Genomic DNA, 24,183 nt, shown 5'->3' with positions numbered 1-24,183 from the left:
ATGGCGCTGCATGTGATCACATTGATACACAAAATCGAGCTGATGCCAACAGCTGCCCAGCAAGCAGTGCGCAGCCCAGCCCCCAGCAGCCCAGTGCTGAGCTCACAGGCCTCCGGACGTGACAAGACCAGCCATGGCGGCTGCCTGGTGGGCATCCAGATGAGGCCTGCAGGGAAACTGAGCCCAGTGGCCTGATCATGCAGGCTAATTTAAACCAGCTGTGGCCGTGGAGATAGCTCAGCAGTCTAAGCATCTGCCTGGCAAGCAGAAGGACCCGGGCTCAATCCCTGGTACAACATGCCATGCTGACCCCACCCCAGGCGTGCTATGCTGGCCAAGACTGGGCAAGGTGGTGCACACCTGTAATCTCAACACTCGGGAGGCTGAAGCAGGAGGATCACTATGACTCAAAGCTGCATAGTAAATCTCTCTACCAAATACATAAATAATAAAAAATAATAATAATAATTCATTTGGAAAGAGTAAAATTGTCTTTAAAGTTGCCAACATATACCCATCCAAGTTCTTAGGTAACCAAGATAAACTTTAATAAGTTCTATAAATGCAACATCTATCATTATCTCTGTATCATAACTTTTCAATTATAATGGGTCATCTAAATTGATGGTTTGAGGCTATGATTGAAAAATTAAGTCTAAAACAATACAATTTTCTAAAAAATATTGAGACACCCTTGGTTAAACTTACAAAACAAAATTTAAAAACAAAGGTTTCATATTTTATGAAAATAGGCTTCATTTTTTTCTCATCCTTAGATTTTGGCTTGCTAAAAAGTGAGCTTTAAGAGTTAGAAAGTATTTTAATATTAACATTTAAATGTATTCAATAATCAGTTCACAATTGGTTAAAGAATTACTTCAGTTTATCACGTATCTTCTACATTTGTTTTTTTTCCTCTACATTTGGATACATATGAATGTGTACACGTAAAAAGGGCTATGCTAGCAATCTGAAGTTCCTAGAATTAAGACTAAGAGTAACACATAAATGAATAGTTTAAGTTTAGACCTCAAACATATACAATAATCAAAAGTTGACCTTGCTTTAATTTTTGCCTTGACATTTAAAATTGATCTACATCTACAGGTTTGAGTAAACATCTTGTTAATGTATAAGAGTGATGCACTTGTATGTGGGTTAAGGTCGATCTGGGGTCATTAACAGATTCCTAAATTTGCCAGAGCTGCAAAGATGTCCTTAACCCTTATCAACACACTTAGGCCTTATAAAATCAATTAAAGGACTCTAACATTTCTCATAAGAAATTAACAGTCACACAGCTGTCTACATCGCTGTGACACCACTCGCGCCAGCCGTCCACACACCAGCGTCACTCTTTCCTCCTACAAGACAGGATGTGCTGAGGAAAACAGCCAGGGCCTGCGGGGAGAGCTCCATCCAACGAGCGCAGAGGAACACGCTGCCGTCCACGAAGGTCAGGAGCTGTGACATACGAAAGTGGCACCTGGGGCTCTACTCTGGCACATGCTAACCACAATCCTAGGAAGTTCCCTGACCTCTCTGTGACCCACATTCACAGCGTTAACTTCCGTGAGTCTTACAGCGAGGCCTGGCAAATCATACACCTAACAAATGCCTGCCACAATAATCATACCAATAACAGCAGCAGCGGTCAGTCAGTAGCCTTGTCCAGACGGGGGCTCAGTGACTGCTGGTGTCGTCTTCGCAGGTTCTCTACAGACCTCTTCAGGGTCAGGGAGACTGCTCAGTGGCATAAGCACCTGACAGACACGCACAACCGGAGTTCAATCCCCAGAACCGCAACTAAAAAAAAAAAAAAAAAAAAATGGAGACCTCTTCAGACCTACAACAGCAACTGCACAAGAAACAGCCCTGGTGTGAGATCATTAAAGAAGTGGAAAACACTCTAGAAACCCTGTGCCCTACACCTCAGAGCTCTGAGTAAGGAGCCGCATGACAGCAGGACAGAAGTAATCTCTTTTTTTTTATAAAAAGTGGTATACATTTAATTTCAAAATGGCATGTTTAGTGGCACCAGTCACCTGTTAATGTCTAAGATTTATAAGCACAGTCCTACACCAGTGACACAGAAGAGACCATGAAAGGGCACGGTCTCACCCAATACTGCACAGACAGCACCAGCCCCAGCTAGGAGACCAGGAAGGAGGCAAGACAGAAAAAACAACATTTACACTCCCGGCCACAGGAAAAGGCAGCAAGACACCGAGTATTAGAGAGCCCCATTTGTTTCCCACCCTCTCCCCTGCTGGTGGACAATAAGCCTGTTCATGGGTGTGAAGTCATGTGGTCTTGACTCTTGAGTCTTCTGAAACCAAAGCTGCCCTCCTGCGGGTTTAATTATGTGTGTCCTGTGAGCCAGACACCTGCCAGAAATCAGGGCTCTGATTTAAATCTTAATCTTGTAGCACTTTACATCTTTTTCTCCATTTAAAAAATATATTAGAACACGTACATGGCAGAGGAAATACTGCAGTCCCAAGAGTGGCCTTCCCAGGGCGCGGCTCGCCCGGTGCACTCCGGGCGCGCTGAGCCCTGCGGTTCCCCAGCTGTGGGAAGCTCCGCTGCACAACTTGTGGTAGTGGGGGCTGCATCTGCACTCCTCCTATCAGAAGAAGAGACATTAAAGTGTTTTTTTTTTAATTTTTAGCTTTTAAGGAGAGTACAAAATAGTATTAAAACAGAAAAATTACAAATAATACAGAATTTCACTAAACAAAAGTATATGAATTTCATAGTATTTGTTATATTGCATACTGTTGTCTTCAAGTTACCTGTTCATATTACCAGGTATATGCATGCAACATTGCAAGAAGAAAGAAATATTTAAGAAATTAAGAAGAGAGGGCTGGCCAGGTAGCTCAGTGGCCTAAGCACCTGCACAGGCAGAGTGCAGCAGCCAAGGTTCACTCCCCGGTGTGCCAGGCCAGCTGTGGCATGCTAAGACAGTGATTGAGACTGGATGTGGTGGCGTGCACCTGCAGTCCCAGCACTTGGGAGGCTGACAACAGGAAGATCACTACAAGTCCAATCTGTGTAGTGAGACCTGTACACCCTGTACTAAATACATAAAAAAAGAGATTAAGAAGAGAAAGGGGTCAAAGAATTGGAAAAAAGACAAAACAAATTAAGCACCAACTTCTCCTTTCCACAGACCAAGAGAAATCCACAGTATCCTGCTTACATACATACATAGATATCTCTTTCCCCCACTCCCTCTTCTATCCTTCTCCTCTCAGTAATTCCTTTTTAATAGGTTCATTCTCTTTTCCCAGTATCTATTGTACCTTTCATATTTTATTTTCTCTTTCAAGTTCTCACACTAAAGAGACAATATGATGCTTGCACATACAGGCCTAATTTATTTCACTTATGAGGATGGTTAGTAGTTGCAACCATTTACCAATAAAAGCCTCAAATGTGTCCTTGTTATAGCAGAATAATACTCCATTGTGTAAAAGCACCACATCTTCTTTATCCATTCCTTAGCTGATGGGCATTTGGGTTGTTTCCAAGATTCAGCCATGACAAACTGCACTGCTATAAACATTGGTGTGCGTGTATCTCTGTGATATGATGTTTTCAGTTCTTCTGGAAAAATACCCAGGACAGGCATAGATGCACTGAATGGGATCTGCAACCCTAGCTTTTGAGGAATCTCTACATTGATTTCCACAGTGGTTGTACCAGGCAACACTTCCACCAACAGTAGAAGGGTTCCTTTCTCCCCAGAGCCCCTTCAGCTTTTGTTACTGGCTGACTTCTCGATAAGAGCCATTCTTTCTGCGGTGAGATGGACTCTCAGTGTTTTAGTTTGCATTTCTCAAATGACCAGTGATGTTGAACATTTTTTCATATATTCCCTTGCTATTTCTTCATTTGAGAAGTGTATACTGATAGCAGATGTCCATTTTTGGATTGGATCTTTGAATTAGGGGGCCCTAATTTTTTTTAGTTATTTACATGTTCTAGGTGGAAGGCCTTTGTCAAAGGACAGTCAGCTATAATTTTTTCCCAATACATGGGTTTCTGTTGTACTCCTCTGGAGATTTCTTTTGAAAGGCAGAAACTTTTCAAAAAGATGAGATCTCAGTTGTTGATTCTTTAAAGTATTTCCCACACTGTTTGGTTTTTGTTCATGAACTCACTACCTACTTTTATAAGACTTTAAATTATTACCCCACCAGAGTCAATTCCCTGGAAGACCCACCCAAGGACAGCAGAGGACAGCACTGCCGGCCTGAGCACTGAATAGTCAGCATGGACCAGAGAGCCCTGTCCACAGCAGGAGAGGCCAGCAGGCTTGGATACGTAGTACAGGACCAGGGCAGTGCTGCCACCAGGCTGGCCCAGGAGACAAATTCTGCACATTCCACAGGGAAGCTGCACAGCTGCACTGAGGGGCTCTGGGCAAGCCTACTCTCCAGTCCTCACCCACCAGCCACCCCTTCTCTGAGGAACCCGATGCAACCATTTCCCTGCTGCCAGCTTCAGTCTATACTGCACTGAAGGGGTGAGACAGAGTAGGCAGGAAAGTCCTTTCCTGAGCAAAATCACAGGGTCCTAACAGAGCGCAGCCAGAACACGGGACCCTGCTGAGAGGCCAGGACACAGGGCCAGAGGCTACTCAGGTAATTCCTACTTCAGCACAAGGGTGAACACACTCTAACTCCTACTTCTTGACATTCTCTAAGTACAAGAAAGTGGCAAGCAAAGAAAGTGCCAATCAGGAACACAAAAGAGAAATTTAGGGGGCCCTAGTGCAGAGAGCCAGCCGGCAGCCTCTCTTAATCCTCCCTGCCTCAGAGTTGCCCCTTCTCTGAAAGTTCTGTTTCCCTCCTCCACTTCTCAGGGCCCTTGTGATAGCCCTGGGCCAAACCAGCAAGCCAACGCCAAGGTCAGCTAATGGCAGCCTTCACTCCACCTGCAGCCTGTGTTTCCTGTGGCAGGGAGCCCAACAGATGCACAGGTGCCTGGGTTTGGACTTGCAATTCTCTGAGGAGAAGCACTACTTTGCCTCTCACAATTCCTTCCCTCCTTCTGTTGTCTTTTCAGAAACAATCAACTCAATGAACACACACACACACACACACACACACACACACACACAAACATACACACAGCCTACAAAACTTAACAGGAAAAATTCAAGACATGCACTCTCCTCACTTCCACCCTATTGCCTACAAACCACAGAACATGCAGAGTCCACGGTCAAATGTGAATCTCCTTCAGCCAGGTGTCACTGTCCACCACCTGCTTACTTCCCTTCTTCCATTTGCATAGATACTCACATTTTGCAAAATGCTTTCATATTTTTTTTGATGTGTCCCTTTTGTTGTTTTATTCATCCTCAGGCTGTAACAATGTCAATGAAGCCATCTACCTACCCAAGGCATGAAACACCCACTCCTTACCCACAAAGCATTCCCCTGGCTCCTATGCATCAGAAACCTGGGGGATTTACAATGTCAGGACAGGGTGCTCCACTCTCGCTGACATCTCCAGGAGTCTTTCCTAGCAGCCCGCTGGACCAAGAAAACATGCAAGTGCCAAATCCAACCCCAAGGACAGCAGCAACAAACACTAGAAGAGCCTTCCAGATACTTGGGGTGAGTCTATTTGCTGTGAGAATCCAGACTTTGCCCCACAGGACTCTCTAGTACCTATAAGTTATGAGCAAAGACATCCTCCTTTGATTACTGAGAATTACTTTGGAAACTGTTTCCCTCATACATAGAAATAGTCTGCTTAAGGACTTTACCCTGAGCTCATCCTATTTTAAATTCCAGCAAGAATCCAACAGGTGACAGAAGACTCTTATCAGACAGATGGTTTCAGTAATACTAATGTGAAGGGAGCACCACTACTTCTAGCTTAAATTCACCTCTGCCCTCAAGCCCACGTTGGGCCATCCCACTTCCCTGATTGGATACCCTCCTAAGGGACTTGAGCCCTAAGTGTGCTTGTAAGCTTTGTCCTTTTGCCAGTGAAGTACTGCTGGGCAGTATTTAACTTCTGCAGCCAGGTTTTATATCTTTAAGGTAAAATTTATAGAAATGATAGCAAAACCTGGTTGCACATGTTGAGGTAGCCATATTCCTTTTTGGTTCTGTAACTGTGTTTTTAAAGAAAGGTGAGTATGTGATTCTAAATAACTGAGCTATCTATAATACTCTTCCTCTGAAGAAGTATCTCTAAATGCAGTTGAGAGATAAAGTATGACATAAAGATCATAGAAGACCCCACTTTTTAAATTATTTTTTGACAGGTGGTCTCATGTTTCTTTGATGTACACCTCTGGTTACAAGTAGGTGAAGCACAAGAGAAAAGAAGATACCTGAATCTAAAAGAGAAAGCTTATCACTACAAACAATCCCACTACCAATTTTACAATTTAGAAGCCCTGTACATCTGGATGGCATGAATATATTTAATATACCAGGAGATAGCATCAATGAATTGTTATACCATGCAAAAACTTTTGTTTCTTAATTTAGTTTTGTACCAAGAGCATTTTACAATGAGAAAATTGTTTTATTTATAGAAAGCTTAACCTTTTGACAAAGACCAATGTAAACATATCACAATAACTTACTTAACAATGTTTATTTGGGTGTCTCCTATAAAGCTATCATGGCTACTGGGGTCCCCACTAATGAACAAAGGCTGGAATATTATTTTTTCAGGCAGCTATTCCTCTATTCACCTAAGAAAGTCCTGAACAATAGTTCCCCCAAGCCTAAAGCGTTCTAATTTAATTACTTTAGCATTTTTGATGACATATGAGAACCAGATCATAACCTTAACACATTATTTTTATTTATGAACATGAATAACAATACCTATTACATTCATAAAACCAACTTTAACCTCATCTTGATCAACCAGCAATTTAGGTGGAAGCATGCTTTTAATTTTAGTGACATTTATTTATAAGATGACTGAAATTACAGACAAATGTTCCAAAAATTTAACAATGCAAAAAAAAAGAGAAAAAAATTTTGACCTCAAATAAAACAGCTGTTTACAGATCAGACAGATAGACAAACAATAACACATAAGACAATTTGTTTATAAAATCAGAGTTCACTCAAATAAATTTGGCCAATATGAATTATGATAACTCTTTTTTAGTTTTTAATTTTGTTAACTATTAATAGACTATTAATAGTCAGAACTTTTCCTAGGTCAATGAACAAAGATCTCTTATAATAAGAATCAGAAGGAATAGAACATTTTACACCTGTGAAGGCAAAGACAGTTTTTAAGATTTGATAGCCATAGTTGTTGGATAGTTACAGCTGATGACCAAAACTTCTATTCTGATAGCCACATGCAATTGTTCCCTGTAAGGGGACAGGCTGTTAAAGGTAATTTCAACTATCTAGGAGGTGAGCAGTCCAGGTTTGTATGTAGAAGGATATTTTCTCTGAGAATAGTGGCCAACCTGAAAGATGCTCTGGAGAGAACTCATGAGGAGAGGCAGCATCTGGGGCCTAGGGCTGTGCCTATCCTGTAATACCTGCTTCTGTTTAAAACTGTTACTAAATTTGTAAGGTTTCCTAGGGATGTTTTTACTGTCAATGAACTTATCTGTGTTATAAAATCAGTTCATCTGCCCTGCACTATAAAAAGTCAGCATCATTCTTTAGTTTTAAAGAATACAAAATAGTTAAAAGAAAAGGAAGGAGGGAAAGAAAGAGGGAAGAAGGGAGGGAAAGAAGGAAGGAAGGAAGCATTAGAAATGATATAAAATTTCACTAAACAAAGTAATGAGAATTCAACAATGGTTGCTGTATTGCATGATGTTATCTTCAAGTTGTTTAGGTTATCAGATATAAATGTGCAAGATTGGTTTTCAAAAAACAAGGTGGAAGGGAAAAAGAGAAAATTTCTAGTTCCATCTAAGGACTAAAAGGCAGATAAATGTGGACTAAAACTTATTTCTATTTTGGGAGCTTGAGGATTAAATCCTGACCAGTTTTTTTCATAGAAGCCAGAGATAAGCTGTGAAGATCAGCTTTACTTAGCATGCTCTCAGGGAGAAGAAACTTACCATTCTGGAAACTTTCCTTAAATTCAGCAGCCTAGGAAATTGTTTTTATGTAGAGGCCTTACATTAACTCATACTGGCTCAGTGACTTTCTATTGGCTTGTATTTTGTTGTCTCTTGCTCTAACAAGCACTGCAAAGCTGAGCATTTTCCCCACCTCCACCTCTATAGCTGGGGCTACAGGAGTGCACCGCAACCCCACCGTGCCGAGGGAAGCTGGGAGGGAGAAGCCACTGGGGCCAGCACAACCGCGCTGCTGCCACATGGCTCAGGGCACAGGTCCTGCCCTGCCCCCACCTATGCGCACTACCAAGCAGCACAGTTTCACTGCCAATGGCCAGGTGTTGTTGGCGCCTAAAGATGCAAGAGCAGTGGGCCATGCACACACGTGTGAGGAGGGCAAGTGCCCAGGCTCCCAGTGCAGGTAGAAGCACACCTGATGGGTGTCCTGCACATAGGGCAGCGTGAGGCCTGGGCAGCAGAGGTGGGCCGGCCCACAACCGCCCCTTCTTCTAGTGCAGGACCACGTTCTTGTAACTTTACATTGAGATGAAGCCACTGCCTAGGGCCACAACTGAATCTATGGTGAATGGTCCCTGGGCCTCACTTCTCCCTCACTAATCATGGAGGTTATGTTCCAGATGCCCCCGCGATAAGTGAAAATCTGTGAAGTAGTGACGGCATACTTATTTTAGCATTTATATAAATGTTAAGGCTTTATAATCCCTTCCCATACTCTCATAAACCTTTCTCACACTTTTTTATATTAATTTTATTAAGAAAGAAATAGCACTGAGACAGTTTCAAAACAAAAGTTACAATAATTAATACATGTATATTGTTGTCTTCATAGTAGTTACTCATAGTACAAGGTGCAGATATCTTGTCTAAACACTATTAGTACATATTTTTCTTCTCATTGAACTTTTCCACACTTTTAAAAATACTTCTAATGTTCTTAACCATTTTCTAAACCTATGTAATACATAAACCTATGTAATTTTAATAATATAGTATGCTGTACGGTACTACAAGATCCCATGATATAGTAAAAAATCCATGACAAACAGGTTAAATTAATGTTGTTTGAAAACCCGTGAATCAGTGAGTCCACAAAAGCCAAATCGTGGCCAGACTGATAGCTCAGCTGACAAAAGCACCTACTTCGGCAGAGTGCATCAGCCGGGGTTCAATCCTTGGCATGCCATGCTGGCCCCACCCCCTGGGATGCACTGAGATGGCCACTGAGACTGGGTGTGGTGGCACATGCCTGTAATCCCAGCACTTGGCCGGTTGAAAACAAGAGAATCACTACGAGTCTAATCTACGCAGTGAGACATTGTAGACCCTGTCCTAAATACAGAAAGAAAAAAAAAAGAAGAAGAAGAAAGCTGAACTGTGAAATAGTGAAAGACTACTGTATTTACCACACTCTATTTTAATTTTTTAAGCAGTTTAAAATTGAACACCCAACATTCAAGGACAAGCTGACTGATTATTAAGATTATTTTTAATGACCACTGAGGAACAAGAACAACTTGTCATTATTTAGGCATGCAAGGCTTAGCAGGCTTTATCTTTAAATACTCAGGGGTGCAGGCTGAGGAGTAGACAGAGCCTCACTCAGCTCAGGGTCTCCCCAGGAGCCAGGGGAACAGTGGGTGGCCTTATTCTTAAAATATTTTTTCTCATTATTCTCATTCTGAAACAAAAATTTTGGAGGTGCTAGTACTTAATGGATCTAATGTAGATTTTACCAAGCTCCAAGCTGAGTTCTCCAGAGAAACAATTTTGCCTCTGCCATGTCTCTTTAAATTTATTTTTTTCTTGTCCTAATTGAAATGTCCAAAGTTCCCACCCATAGGAACCAAGGATTGTACTTAATTAACTGCTAGAGTATTTTGGTAACACTGCTAGTTAGCACAGTATACTTTACATTCTTTTAAAAAGGCTTTATTTAAAAAAAAAAAAGTTTAAAACAGGAGATTTGAAAAAAGAGAGACTTTAAGGAAAGGAATCTCTTTTTTAAAAAAAGAAAGAAATACATCACCTTTGTCTTCATCCAAGCAAAATAACGCTTGAGTAGAAAGCACTCACCTTCTGGCTCCTCATCCCAGAGTACCAGGAAGTCATCACTAGAGATCCAAAGATGGCCCACAAACTGCTCCTAGGAAATCCACCAGGCAGACGAGAGTGTACTGTATTCAGTCACTAGGGAGCACCAGTTCTTAGGGACCCCTCCCACAGTGCCAGTTACTGGAGACCCCAGCAGTGGGCTCCAATCGCCTGTCTGGGTTACAACACACAGCAGGAAAGGAGAGAAAGAGTAAACACAAAGCAGAGGGATGCACAGCAGCGATCTGGTGCCATCAGATGCTCTCGAGAAGCAAAAGGCCCCTATTCTCCAGCTAGCTTCTGTTTCAGCAGCCAGTGCAAGGGAGGGGCTAGAGTGCTTCTCCTGGAACAGCCTAGAAGGTGTGATATTATAGGAAAGCTTACCATAATGGAAACAAGCCAAGTCCATCTCCACAGCAGTGTTAATCTCACCCATCTATAGGAAGCGGAATTTCTGCATGCCAAAACCTGCCCATGGACCAGCCAGGTAGCTCAGCAGACTAAAGCGCCTGCTTAGCAGACTCAGGGACCAGGACTGGATCCCCAGCATGCCTGCTGGCCTTGCCATTGGGGCTGCTGCAACAGGAGATTCAGACTGGGTGTGGTGCACACCTGTAATCCCAGTACTTGGGAAGCTGAAAACGGGAGCATCACTACAAGCCGATCTGCATAGAGAGACCCGGTATGCCCTGTATTAAATACAAAAAAAAAACAAAAAAAAAAAGACAGAACCCATCCACAAGGCAGGCAGAGTAAGGAGAACCTAGGACAGATACTTTGCCAGTTTACAATTCCTGACCAGCACCATCACCACTCCTGCCTTTCTTCCCACAGTCTATTTGACCCCTTGCTCATCTCCAGAAGTCCATCTCAAGGTGTCCTGTGTGCCCTCTTCTCTCTCCTGGTATACAAATGGATGGATGGATGGATGGATGGATGGATGGATGGATGGATGGATGACAGAAAGATACATAGAAAGATGACATGCCAGGCAGATACAGTATTTCCTTTCTCTTTTTTCTCTTTTAGTATCAGGAATCAATCTCAGGGCCTCCAACTTGCCAGGCAGACACTGTACCGCAGACACTGCTGTGCCCATGCATGTGGGTTTTAATATAAGAGAAAATACAAAATATTTACTTTCCTGTGTCTGGCTCATTGCACTCAATGTGACGGATTCCACTTTCAGAGCATTTCCTGCAAAAGAGAAAATTCCCTTCTCATGTATGGCTGAGAAACAGCTCCCATCTTCAGGCCAGCACCCAGGGCTTTTTGTAGTCTTGAGGGCAGCCACTCTGACAGTGGAGCTGCACAATCTCGGGGAAGGTTGGCTTTGCCTTTTTCTCATAGCTAGAGATGCTGGGTGCTTTTACACACACTTTCAATCATATAAACAACTTCTTTTGAAAGGGAATTGGCTCATTTGTTCACATTTTTGTTGGATTCATTGTTTTATGCGGTTAACTTGTAAAGTCCTTCAATGTTCTAGATGTTGAACCTCTATCAGAAGAATAGCTAAGCAAAGCTTTTCTCTCACTGAGTGGGTTGTCTCTTCATTGCTGATTGTTCCCTTCCTGCAAAGGCCATGAGAGGCAACCACGGTCCTGCCTCTGGCCTGTGACAAGCCTGGAGTGGGTGCACAGGTGAAGTCATATTCAAATGAGCTCTGGCGGTGGCCTGGGATGGGTGACGCACTGATGAGCAGTGCAGGGAGGCAGTGTGTGCAGGGCGGGGTCACGGCATGTGCGGCGGCTCCCCACCAAGCCCCTGCAAGGCCCTCCCTGCAGGCTGCCTGACTTCTGCAAGAGGCACTTTGAACTGAATGTCACCATCTTGCTGCTGTGAGCACCGCGCTTGGAATCTACGCGTAGGTGCAGATTCCACCTGGCTTGGCAGCACTGTCCATCCGTTGTTCAGCATTGCCAGGAACCCTTCACAGTGCTGCCCAATCCCACCAGAGCATACCAAGGCCTGTCCTGCTCCACGAGCGCAGTCAGTGCGTTATGCTGAGGCTCACTGTGTGGGAGAGCTTCTACCATCTTTCTACTCAACACTGTAGAAGGAGCAGTGAATGACAGTGCAACCAGCAGTCACTGAAGGCTGGAAAGGCGGGTCTGCAGACCCTCCCTGCCAGACCGAGGACACTCCTGCACCTGCTGCACAGATGGCCCAAGTGGCACCTCCAAGCCAACCGCACACACTGCTGGGAATGTCAAAGTACCTGGCAGGCGCAGTTTCACATTCCCGTGAGAAATCAGGCTTCCACATGGTAAAGAGGTGCAGGCCAGTTTGTTGCAAGGTGATTAATGATACACAGAAGACAAAGAACTGGAAAAGGGATAGAAGGCCCCAGGCAGTGAACAGATTGCAATTTCAAGTTGGGCTGGGTGAGCCCTCCTTAGAGCACAATATTTGAGCAAAGACATGAAATTGGGAGTGAGCCCCACAGATCCCAAGATGAAAGAAGCTGCCTGCGTGAGGGCCTGCCATTGAAAACCCCTGCTCTGTGTTTGAAGAACAGGGAGGAGACCAATAAAGCAAACAGAAGGAAAGAGGGAGGGAAGAGCAGTGGGGACAGAGGATGGCGGGGCCAGGAGGTAGGCGAGGCCTGGGAAACAGAAGCTTTCTCTAATAGGAGAAACATCCCACGTGGGGACATTCTGACTGACACCAGGACACCTGTGACATGAGGCTTTAAAGAGACAATGAAGTTACATAAACGAAGGAGTGGGCAGAATTCCTCTCCAAGAAGGCAGCACCACTGTGCCACAGGCCCCAGCTCTATGGCTGCTGCAGCAGGGCTGGACGCAGAGCTCCTGCACCAAGCACAGGAGAGTGAAGAGGCCAGGGTGGAACGCAGCACCCAGTGGATGCGCAAAGGTTACAGGTGGCGACTCTGACCAGCAAATGCACAGCCAGCAATCGAGACCTGACTGCTGGACCCTATGATGATGGGAAGAGGAGGGAAGCCGTGTGTGGCCAGGACTGAACCCTGGACTTGGAGAAGAGTATATGAAGGCCAAAGATACAGCCAGACGCAGGACTTCTTCAGCTGTGTCACTGACCACAGGGTTGTCAGTTCACTGAGGCGATATGCAAACGCAGTGTCTACACAAGGATGTAGACGGGGAGGTGCATAGCTTTATGACAGTGTTGAACTTCATTACCCCAAACCTGTTCATCTCATACTGCATTACAGATGACTGTTGATTCTATTCAAGTGGATTGCTAAACTAGCAACATCTGATGATATGAGACTACCAAAACAATAACAAATCAAACTTAAAAATGGACAGCTGAAAAAATACAGGATTCCCTGAAGTACAAAATGGAGTAAGTGCAAGAACAATGTGCAGCAAATTTGGCCCCTAGCACAATGCAAATCCAAGCAACACAAAGATTCCATCTTCCGCCAATAAGAAAGGCATCTTCAAGATTTTGAAAAACTGCTAGCAAACATGGGGGGAAATGCAGACTTCTGCAGTGCTGATGGGAATGTGAAGTGGTGCCACCACTATGGAACTCAGCATGGATATTCATCAAAAATCTAGCTAAAGCAATTCAATTGATTCAGCTCTCTGTTTTATGAGTATCTTCCCCAAAAAGTAAAAGAAAAAAGTATGATGTTCAGAAATACGCAACATCAATATTTCTAGCAGTGTAACTCATGATACCTACATCATAGAATGTCTGTACTTCCATTATCAGATGTCAATGAAACAAATGTGGTGTATGGACACAGTGGACTACTACTCTGTCATAAAGAAGGATAGATTTAAGGTATTTATAGGGAAAAGGATATACCTTGAGGCCATAATGCTAAGCAAAATGAGCCAGACACAGGTCAAATATGGTATAGTTTCTTTGAGAAGGTCAAAGTATAAATAATTTAAGTAGTCTCCCTGAGTCACTTTTTTATTACTGTGATGAAAAACCTGACACATAATTTATTTTTTTCATAATTTTATTGATAAACAAATAGCAATGAGACAGTTTCAAATCAAATTGCTAAGACAGTTTCAATAACTAACACACTGCATACATTCTTCTTAGTGGTTAATTGCTGTACAAGATGTGGACTTAAGATCCTATTTACAAACACCATTAGAACAAATCATTCTATTCATTAAGAGAATGTAACTATATATCTATCCTAGCCACTTTGAATACACAGATACAAAATGGACATTCATTTCTATACTCTTTTTTTTTTAAGTTCCGTTATTGAATATTATAGGTGTGTAAATTCAGCAAAATATTCTAAAAGAGTCTAGTAGCCCATAATAGCATTGGGTCTTCTGTTTAACTGGCAATGTCAGAAATTATTGACCTGAGTCCCCCACAGCTCAACATAACAGCATGGCTTTACTTCCTATATTTCATCTTCATACTTTTCTACTGGATGGTAGAAGGTAAAGCAGGACCTATGCAACAAGAGTTGTAGCTTTTGGGTCTGAGAAGGTCAGTGAAATCCCCTCAGGATTTATCCTGAGATCCTGTACCTCCAATTGTAGAACCTTCTGACACTTAATTTAAATAGTCTAACTAAGACATTTTTTCATTGCCATGATGAAAAATCTAACACCCACAGTTGAAGAGGAACAGGGTTTAGCCCCCAGTCATAGAGGCCTTAGCCCATAACTGGCAGGCTCCAGACCAGGATGGCTGAGCAAAAGAAAGAGTTCAAGGCAGGCAGAATGCAGGAAAGCAAGCAAAGGCCTGAAAAGTAGCTTTCTGCTCCTTCACGTTTTCAACACTACCAGGATTACGATGGTGCCAAACCAACCAGCACACTGAAGTACTAAACACAGGCCCTTTGTCCCAGCATCACACACTCTAGACTCAGCCGCCTCTAAAAATGTCTGACTGCAGGAGGCTTTGTGGGGAGGCCTGGACACAAACCCTAACAGCATCTCTTAGAGGAAGCCAGGAGATGCCCCTGGACCAACACCATTTCTGCAGCCATCCCCCTGGGCTACCCGATGCCCCACCAAATACCTCAAACAAGGCTTCCTACTGAGGCCAGTTGCTCAGTTGCTCCACTGTGATTAGAAACCTTCATGGGTCACCTCCTGTGCTAGAGACCAAAATGATGTCCACAGGCCCTGGGCAAATGACCTGCAATAGTAATCAGGACCAGAAGAGAGACTAATGTTTCAAACATTGCAATAGAGAAGTAGCTCTCCAATGCCTGTTCTCCTCTTTTAGGGCGTCCAGCTCATGATTGGACTGATGCACCCGGGGTTTGGAATTATTCTGGCTTTACTGAGTTACAGTCTGACTGAAGCTTGGGGCTTTGGCTCCATCTCCTTTATCGCGGGATACCCCTTCTGGGGCGGACTGTGCGTGAGTAGATGACAGAGTCCCTCTCCCTGCAGATCCACATATTGCGAGCCCACACCCAGCTCAGCCGCTGATCAGCCCTGGTTCTGAGCGCTGGAGAACTCCCACAAATCACAGCGCTGACTGGGCCTGCACAGGAGGAACTTCTCTTCCTTGCAGCTTAAACCCATCCCCCAAGTATACTCTCACCAAATGATCATGCCCAAGCGCTAGTTGGCTGTGACACTGAGAGGAAGTGTCTGACAGAAGGGGCGCTGGCAGCGGGAGGGTCCCCTAAATAAGACTGAAATGCACAGTCAGGCTGAGGTACCTCTGGGGGCTACAGCACTTGCCAGTCACGACGGAGATCCTGGGTGGCTCCACCCTCAGCACTGAAAACAAAATGAAAAACTATACAACTGATAAAGACACACGATTGGGCAGTCCGCTCAGAAAGCAGCAGAATAGCAAAAGGGTACAGGACAAAGAGCGTGTCTTGTGCCAGGACCCAAGGAGGAAGAAAGGAAAGCTAAAGACAGCTCTGAGACTCTAGACAGGGGAAGCACACCAGGGGAAGCTCAGAGATGGAAAACACGAAGACAGCTTAGCCTTCCACATAAGCACATGGCCCTGGCACCATCCCAGAACCTACCATCTCACAAATAATTCTGTCTCTTTCCACAGTTCATTATTTCCGGTGCCATCACCATAGCAGCATTCCAGGAACTTTCCTCGAGTCTGGTAGGAACACTTCCACTCCTCAAACCCCTTGCGCTGTGAGTTTAGTTTACAGGCATGAAGGTGGGAAGGGAGATGCAGAAGGTGCAGAAGGCAGGCACGCTTCCCCCAAAGCACCTTCCTGCTGCCCCGGGCCTGTAGGGTGCTTGGGGAGCGGGCTCCTCCTGTCTGCCACTCAGAAGCGCTGGCTCTTCACCGCCTGGGAAGCTATAAAGGTCAGGACTGTCTGAGCTTTAACCTAATGGCTCCTGGTTCCAGAAGAACCCAGGAACCAGGAAGCACCTGCTGCCCACTGCAGTGACTAAGTCTCCAGAGTGTCTGCCACTGTTTAATTGCGAATATCATCTGCTCTTATTCAGGCTGGGTTTCTCATGCAGTTCCCTAAACCACAGTGCAGAGAATGTATCTTGAAACGTAAGAAGAGCTTCTGAAATTGCTCATGAGACAGGGCTTCCATTCTCAGCCCAACACCCACCTGGAGCGATCTCGTGGCTCAATTCCATGCCAAGGAAACAGAGCAGTCTGCCAGACACTAGACCAGAGGCGAGCTCAAGGTTATGTGTAATACTGCGCTAGAGCAGAGACGGGGCAGAGGGAGCAGAGACCTGTGCTGCCCAGACTCTCAACGCAAAGTGACACTAAAACAATAAAGTACACTCAATCCAAGTCAGCCTAATGCCAATGAATCACCCACTAAACCCCACAAAAATGGCACCCTTTGTCTTTGCCTTTCCTGTTGAGATTTTTGAAGAATATACTCTGCCCTTTGCAGACACTCACCCAGAAATCCTGGCCTCTTCTTGAGGCCTTTGGGAGACTGCAAATCGTATTCCGGCAGGAGAACAGTCCAAGAGCCCAGCCATGCCGCCCTAGCAGGCCACCTGAGGACTGGCTCACAAGCGCTCCACTGCACACCAGGAAGTGACCATAGAATCTGTAGGAGTTCTGTACTCCGCCCGTACACCTTTCCCACAGGTGCCTATGGGCTGTGTCCTTCTAAACTTGGACTTCCTCACCTAGTCTTTGGGGCTTTGATTAGATCTCACAACTTTCAAAAGAAAAAGCCTGAGTGTATTTGTTCCCATCTATAAACCCAAAGCCATAGTACCACCTCATACAGTGGCTGTGAGATAGACAGAGCAAGTGTTTGGAACACTGACAGCATTACTGACAAAGACTAATGCCACTAAAAGCTTATTTTTCTAGGAGGCTGAAGAAGGAGGACTGCAAATGTAAGGTCGCTCCAAAAGACACCCGATATCAAAATAACAAATTACAAACAGGTGGAGCTGTAGCTCAATGTTCTAGCACTTGCCCAGCGTGGACGCGATCCTTAGTTAAGTGCCCAGTGCCAAAATGAAGGAAAGAAAACTACTTGTTCTTTACTGTTTTAAAAAAGGAAATAGCGCTTATATATGAAGTCTTAATATTAAAAGATAAGTTTCTGCCTTGTGTGATTTACATTTTTATACCACTTTGTTAAAATTTCTGACATCTATTTTGTAGAGTAATTTTTATGGTAACTACCCAGAGGGGCAGAAAGAAAAGTCACTTCAATGTTTAAAAAAATGTTTCAAGACAGAAAACTTAAGAACCATTAACTCACACTGATCGTACTTCAATTTGGTTTACCGCCTGTCCCATGTCTTTCTCCTGCTGTCTCCACCAGCTGAAAGGCAGCCTGGGAACGAACGTCCTTAGCTGCATCTTTTGCCTCATTGGAGTGGTCCTGCTGCTCGTGGATATAAGCATCAAACCCCGCGATCAGCAGCTCACCTGGACTTTGGTGAGTGCCGCCAGTGCAGCACCCCTGCTCTGTTCTTGACCCCACACAGCGAGCCTGCTTTTACCTGACTCTGCGGCACCTCCAGCGGGAGATCCCTTGTTCTGTTCTACACTCATGCATGGATATGTGTACATGGTGTGCCTCTTACTGGACCACATCACTGTGAGCACAGGAACAAGGGGAGAGGCTGGGTGACACTGCCAAGTCTGGGGAGAATCACGGCAATGACTTCTGAAACTCTGTAAATAAGACAATGGAGGTCCTGGCTGGCTTGTTGCTTTTAGAGCAAGAATTGAGAGGGAAGTGACAGTGACAGGGCTGTTACCAGAGACACAAAGAGTGAAGCACAGCACAGAGGCGGCTCCGGTGCCGCATGCACAGGGGTCTTCTCCTCAGCACCACTGTGGCCAGGCAAGGACGGCCCCGGAGCAAATACCTAAACACCACTTTTAAACAACAGACCAGTTAATTAGATTCAGCTTCTTTTTCTTCTTAAAGTCATGTAAATCATAAAATCATGTAAAAGCTGTCTTATCTTAAAATGGGAAACATGAGCCAATCCCAGAGAGCTTACTTCGTCTGCTTTCCCTCTTGCTGTCACTCTGTGACTCCATTCCTCACTCTGCCTGGCACATGTGCACAGACCCAGGATGTGGCCCTCAGCACCTATTCTGCTCATTATCTGTTCTGAAATAACTGCTTAGTTTCTATGTCATTTGCTTTTTCATTTAATGAGTAACATTTTCATAAAAACAGGAAGACTATTACAAAGAAAGAATCTGCCTCTGTTGTGATTTCTACTAGAACAATTTACTGGGGAGAAAAAAGTGCCTCTGGTATTTTAAAGAAAAGTCAAAATAAATTTGTAGTCCTATAAAATAAGCAGCTGAGCATAACGGAGAAACCAGCACAAAGCGAGGTGCATGCAAGTAGCAGCACGTGTGATGAGCCGGCGCTGCTTGGCAGCCCTTGTGAGGGTCTCCCAGAAAACCGAGATTTCAGGTTGTATTTATCTCTGAATTCAGGTTTACGGAAAAGGAATTTCAGCCCTGGTGATGTTCTTCTCTCTCGTGGAGCTGTGCATAGCCTCTGGCACAGCCCACGTTGCCACCCAAGCCATCAGGAGCCTTAACAGGGTGAGTTGGGCCCCTCGTAGAAGTACTGAACACACAATGGAGAAATGCAGGTTTTGGGGGGCTGCTCCACCCCAGATGGGCGGGCCTCCGCCAGCCCGCTGTCAGCGCCCTCAGTGCTCTACCAGGTGGGGACACAAGTGGGGCTGCGCTAACCACATGGCTTGTTTGTGTTGGTCCTTTCAGTCTGTCCAGCTCATTCCAAGCAACCCTGTGACTCCAGATCCTCCCAGAAGTGACAGCCACACACCTGACACCCTGAGAGATTAAACGAGAAAGGGGACTCGGTCAAGTAGCATGAAGTGAACTACTACACAGAAACTTCTTGAAAGTCGACACTTACTGTCCACAGAGACTGTCAGACATGCTTCAAGTTGGTCTCAGAATCATCCGTGACAACCTCATGCTCCAATTGCTGTCTCTCCACACGCACCAGGTCAGCACTCCAACAAGGGTGGACTGCAAAGGGACCCTGCAACCCTCAAAACTCACACATTTTCTTGTTAACTTTCCCCACAAAATGTCATAAAGATTTTAAACCTTTGGGGATTTACTTTAAATTCATTTTTATCCGACACTGACTGTAGAGAAACAGATCTTACAAAGCACTTCTAGGCAGATGGGCAAAGTTTTTGGTGATAGCTTGCACTGCGACCAGGTCACCAGCATCCTTTGCTCAGTCACCTCCCTTTCTCCTCAGAAAGCAAACACCCAGTGGCCCTGCTGGAGCCCACTGTTCTGCACACTGATACCCTCAAAGTTTTGCGCCTTGGAAATCTGCATTGTTCTGCTCTTTACAGAATATTTTTATGTACACTGAACTCATTCACAATTAAGCAACAGCAGGACAAAGATGCAAGAATGATACCTGAGGGTTTGCACTTTGGTTTTGTTGGTTTCTGAAATGGGAAAAATACAGTCATGTTTCAAAGGCAGCCGGAATAGCCAGGTAAGAGCGGGCGCTGCTTGAGGGTGTGAACATCAAGAGATCAGGGTGTGGAGTGAGGCCATGGCCCAAGTCATGAGAAAGAATGGCTTCTCCTCCTGACGGAAGGAAAACAAGAAGATGTGATGCTTTCAGACATCCATGGGTTCTCAGGAAGGGCAGTGAGGGGGTAAGAGGAGGACACACTGAAGTTGGAGGGCACAGACAGGCTCCGAATAGTGAACAGATGGATAATGTTTAAAAAAAAAATCATGGAAATGGACAGTAAGCTGATGAGACAGCAGGTTCGCCAGGCTGAGCTAGACACACTGGGGAGAATCAGAAACGTCCCGCTCACACAGATGCTCCCTTAGCGCCTGCCTCACAGACTTGGGCCCACGGAAGTGCCCATCTGGCTTCACCCAGAAGTAGGAGGTGTATAGGGGGATGATAGAAGCACAGAAGGACAAGAAGCTGTAGGCCATTAGCAACGGTATTGCTAAATCAGCGCCGCACAAGGGCATTGGATCTGCACAAAGAGAGAACCAAAACGATGAAAAGAGAGCTGACTGGACCAAAAGCTGAGATGTGCGCCTTTCTCTAGAATGCTTGTGAGTAGCACATGACACAGTGTTGGGCAAAAACGGTCTGTGAACGGCCAAGTGTTACGATATGGTGCTTTCAAGTAAACGGTAAGCAGAGGAGCTCCAATGTGAAAGAAGCACCGAGAACTTCTGCAGCTGAGAAAGCAGGTGCATTAACTCACGTGAGTGGCGTCATCACAGTGTTCCAGGTCTTCCTGGGTCCCAACAACTTAGAAAGCTGTGTGACTGGGAGTGCAGTGTTCTGCTCTGGGAGCTGTAGGGCTCAGCAAAAAGAAGCGGCACCCAAGCATAAAATGAATGTCTATAAATGTACGCAACACCTCCTTTAGGAAATAGAAGTATAGGGGCCGGGGAGATGGCTCAGTAGGATAAGTGTTTGACTGGCAAACTCAAGGCTCTGAGTTCAATCCCTGGTTCTGCAAAAAAAAAAAAAAAAAAAAATTCAAGTGACAGAACTAAACTAAAAAGGGGATGTAGAGGAAATAGAAGTATAGCAAACAAAATTTATTTTTATTTATTTTTTATTCATTTTAATGAGAAAAAAAGAATAGCATGAAACAGTTTCAATACAGGTTAGCAGGACATTGACAACAATTAATACAGTGCATATTGTGTCTTCATAGTTGTTATTCAGAGGACAAGACACAGACATAAATTTCAAGCCAAGAATGATTAAGAGACAAAAAAGGTCAAGCCCAGCAAGGGCTACAAAGTGAGCCCAAGGCCAGCCTGAAACTGCTCAGCAAGACTGTCTCAAAAAAATATTTAAAAAATCAAATAAGCATTAATACAGTTGCAGTGAGGGACCTCAATACCGCATTGTCCCAAATAGAGCAACAATGAAATATTAGAACTGAATGAAACTTTTGAACAAATTGACTTAGATGTATAAAGCGTTCACTCACAACATTTGAATACACATTCTTCTCAGATGCACAAGGAATGTTTTACAAAGCAGACCACATACTAGCACATAGAACATGCTTAAGTAAATGCAAGAGACTTGAAATTATCCCATGCATATTTTCAGGATATAGTACACTAAAATTGTAAATCAATGGCAAAAGAACCCACAAGAACTTCTTTAAAATGTGAAAATAAAACCCTCCTGAAAACTAATGGTCACAAATGAGATTGAAAATTTAAACAGTTTCTATGATTAAGCACTACCACCGCAACATGCCAGACTTGTGAGACACAGCGAAAGCACTCTTACACGGGAAATCTCTACCAGCAAAATAAACCAAGCTCAAATAAACAACTGAATGTTAAACTTCAAGCTTTGAGACAAAAAAATAACAAATCAAACACAAAGCTCATATGAGGAAGGAAACTATGAAGATAAAATCAGAAATTAATGCAAGAGAGACTATGACAACAATACAAAGAATCAATGAATTCAACAGTTGGTCCTTTCAAAGATCAAACAGAATTAACAAACCCTTAGCCAAACCTATCAAAAAAAAAAAATCCAAGAAAAGACACAATCCATGTAATTAGGAATTAAAAGTGTGAAATCACAACAGATCTTGCAGAAATCCAAAATATATAATAATATGGATAACAGAGATGAAATAAACAGATTCCTAGATACATATGAACTACCAAAACTGAATTAAGGCATCCTTTGCCAATCAGGCATGGTCTATCACCTGACCTCAAAAATACATAAAATGATGTAAGGTCATCAGAGGCCTTGATGATTTTGTTTTGTCACAGAAGACTAAAAACTGGTACAAAGAGGATGGTAAAGCTGTATTAATTTTACTTCCCTCAGAAGAGCAAGGGATGATGCACAAGCTTCTCCAGAAGACAGTACCTGTCACACATATCAAAATCAATCCAGAAAACCTTACAGATGTCCAAAAAGAAAACTGGAATCTTTTTTAGCCCAGGATCAAGATCTAAAAGAAAGGGCTCAAAGGTATTTTGTCCCTATATCTGTTTAGTATATCTTATGAAGGATAAAAGAAGTATTTTATATGAGCAAGCTACCTATTATAGAATAGTCACTGTCTCTTGGTCTTGCTGTGGCACCATGAATAAGATTTCTTCAGAAAATGCAGAAACAGCTCACCAAAGAAGGGGCAAGAAGCCGAGCTGACGAAACAATTGAGCACAGGGCTCTATCTTTCACCAATGAATAAGTAGAAGACCTTAGAGCCTCGTCCAGTGAGAAAATGTCCATCCTACACAAAGGTGGGAAAGGCCTAGAAGAATCAGAGCACTGCCTGGATAGCAGTTCTAGTGATGAAGAACCAGAGGAAGAGGACAAAGATGATGAAGAAATGGAAGAGAAAAGCAGAAGGGTCTCTCAGACTGTTCCTAACACTGATGAGGGACAAGAGGTCAAGAATGTCCCTGTGCAGTTCTTAGACAGAGAAGATGAGGAAGAAGATGGACCTGATGATGATTTTCTTAAAGTGAAGTGGATGATGTGTTTGGGCTTGATCTTAAAGAGAATAAAGCATTACAGAAGAAAGAATCTTCCACATCCAGTGTCAAGAAAAAAGTAACAAAAGTTGCAGAAGCAAAAAGAGTATATATATATGATGAGAAATTTTACAGTGAATACAAAAATAACATTTCCTGATGTGGGGGAGTTGGTTCAGCAGTGGCTACAAATACAGAAATCTGCCCGCAAGGGAACAGAAGAAGATGATGATTCTGGTGGTATCAACTCAGATAAAGCAAAGGCAAGGCTTCAGAAAGAGGACAAATTTGACATAGAGATAAGGAAGAAAATTAAGGCAAAGCATCTGGAAAAAAGACTGAAAGAAAGAAAAAAAAGACAGAGGAGAAGCTAACAAGAGACGAGTAAAGGGCAAAGATGAACAGGAGGCATTTCTGGATTGGAGAGATGATGATAGTGATGATGGATTTGATCCAGGAATTGTTTCAAATTCAGATAAACACAGAATCTCTGAAGAAGCACACTGTGAAGAAATTGAAGGTAAGATCAGTGATACCAAGAAGAAACAGTTGATGAAGAAAAGAAACAGCAGCAAAGTAGAAGTCGTGGGCCCAGCAAGTCACCATGGAAAGAAGGCCAACTGGAAAACCTTAGAGCCCCTGGGCACAGGCCTGTCTTCAGCAGAGGATGAAGAACTGGTGTTACACATGCCCAGAAGTCAAAGCTAAATACTTCCCGCTACTATTTGCTCCTTGATACCTCTGGACGTCATCATGTGGGCAAGAAGTTAAAAAAAAAAAAACACAAACAGCTGATGCTGGCACACTCAGTCCCGCAAGTTCCGTTTCCAGGGGACACACATGTTCTGCAGACAGAAGCAGGCACGCCTCAGCCTCTTCTCAGGGCAGTGCTTTGCACCACCCTGGAGCTTACTCAGAGTCAGGATGGTGACAGAGTTTCCGGATCCCACACTGCAGCCGTGTGCTCTATTAGATTTCTATCTATGGGTCTCTACTGCTTTTCACTGGGGAAATGCTTCCCTTATCTGTGGTGCTGAGCACTTAACCTA

General features: G+C 43.9%; 1 non-coding gene and 1 pseudogene across 1 annotated transcript; both read left to right on the top strand.

Annotated features, from left to right (window-relative positions):
• On the top strand, nt 1-23,842 carry LOC101589654 (annotated as a pseudogene).
• On the top strand, nt 2,469-2,628 carry LOC111814197. The gene has a single exon (XR_002819246.1). It is a non-coding gene; the product is annotated as a U1 spliceosomal RNA (small nuclear RNA).
• Nucleotides 23,843-24,183: the final 341 nt, after the last annotated feature.

This window comes from Octodon degus, unplaced genomic scaffold (genome assembly GCF_000260255.1).
Source record: "Octodon degus isolate 3935 unplaced genomic scaffold, OctDeg1.0 scaffold00279, whole genome shotgun sequence".
Taxonomy (NCBI): Eukaryota; Metazoa; Chordata; class Mammalia; order Rodentia; family Octodontidae; genus Octodon; species Octodon degus.
This window is presented reverse-complemented; position numbering and strand designations above follow the sequence as displayed.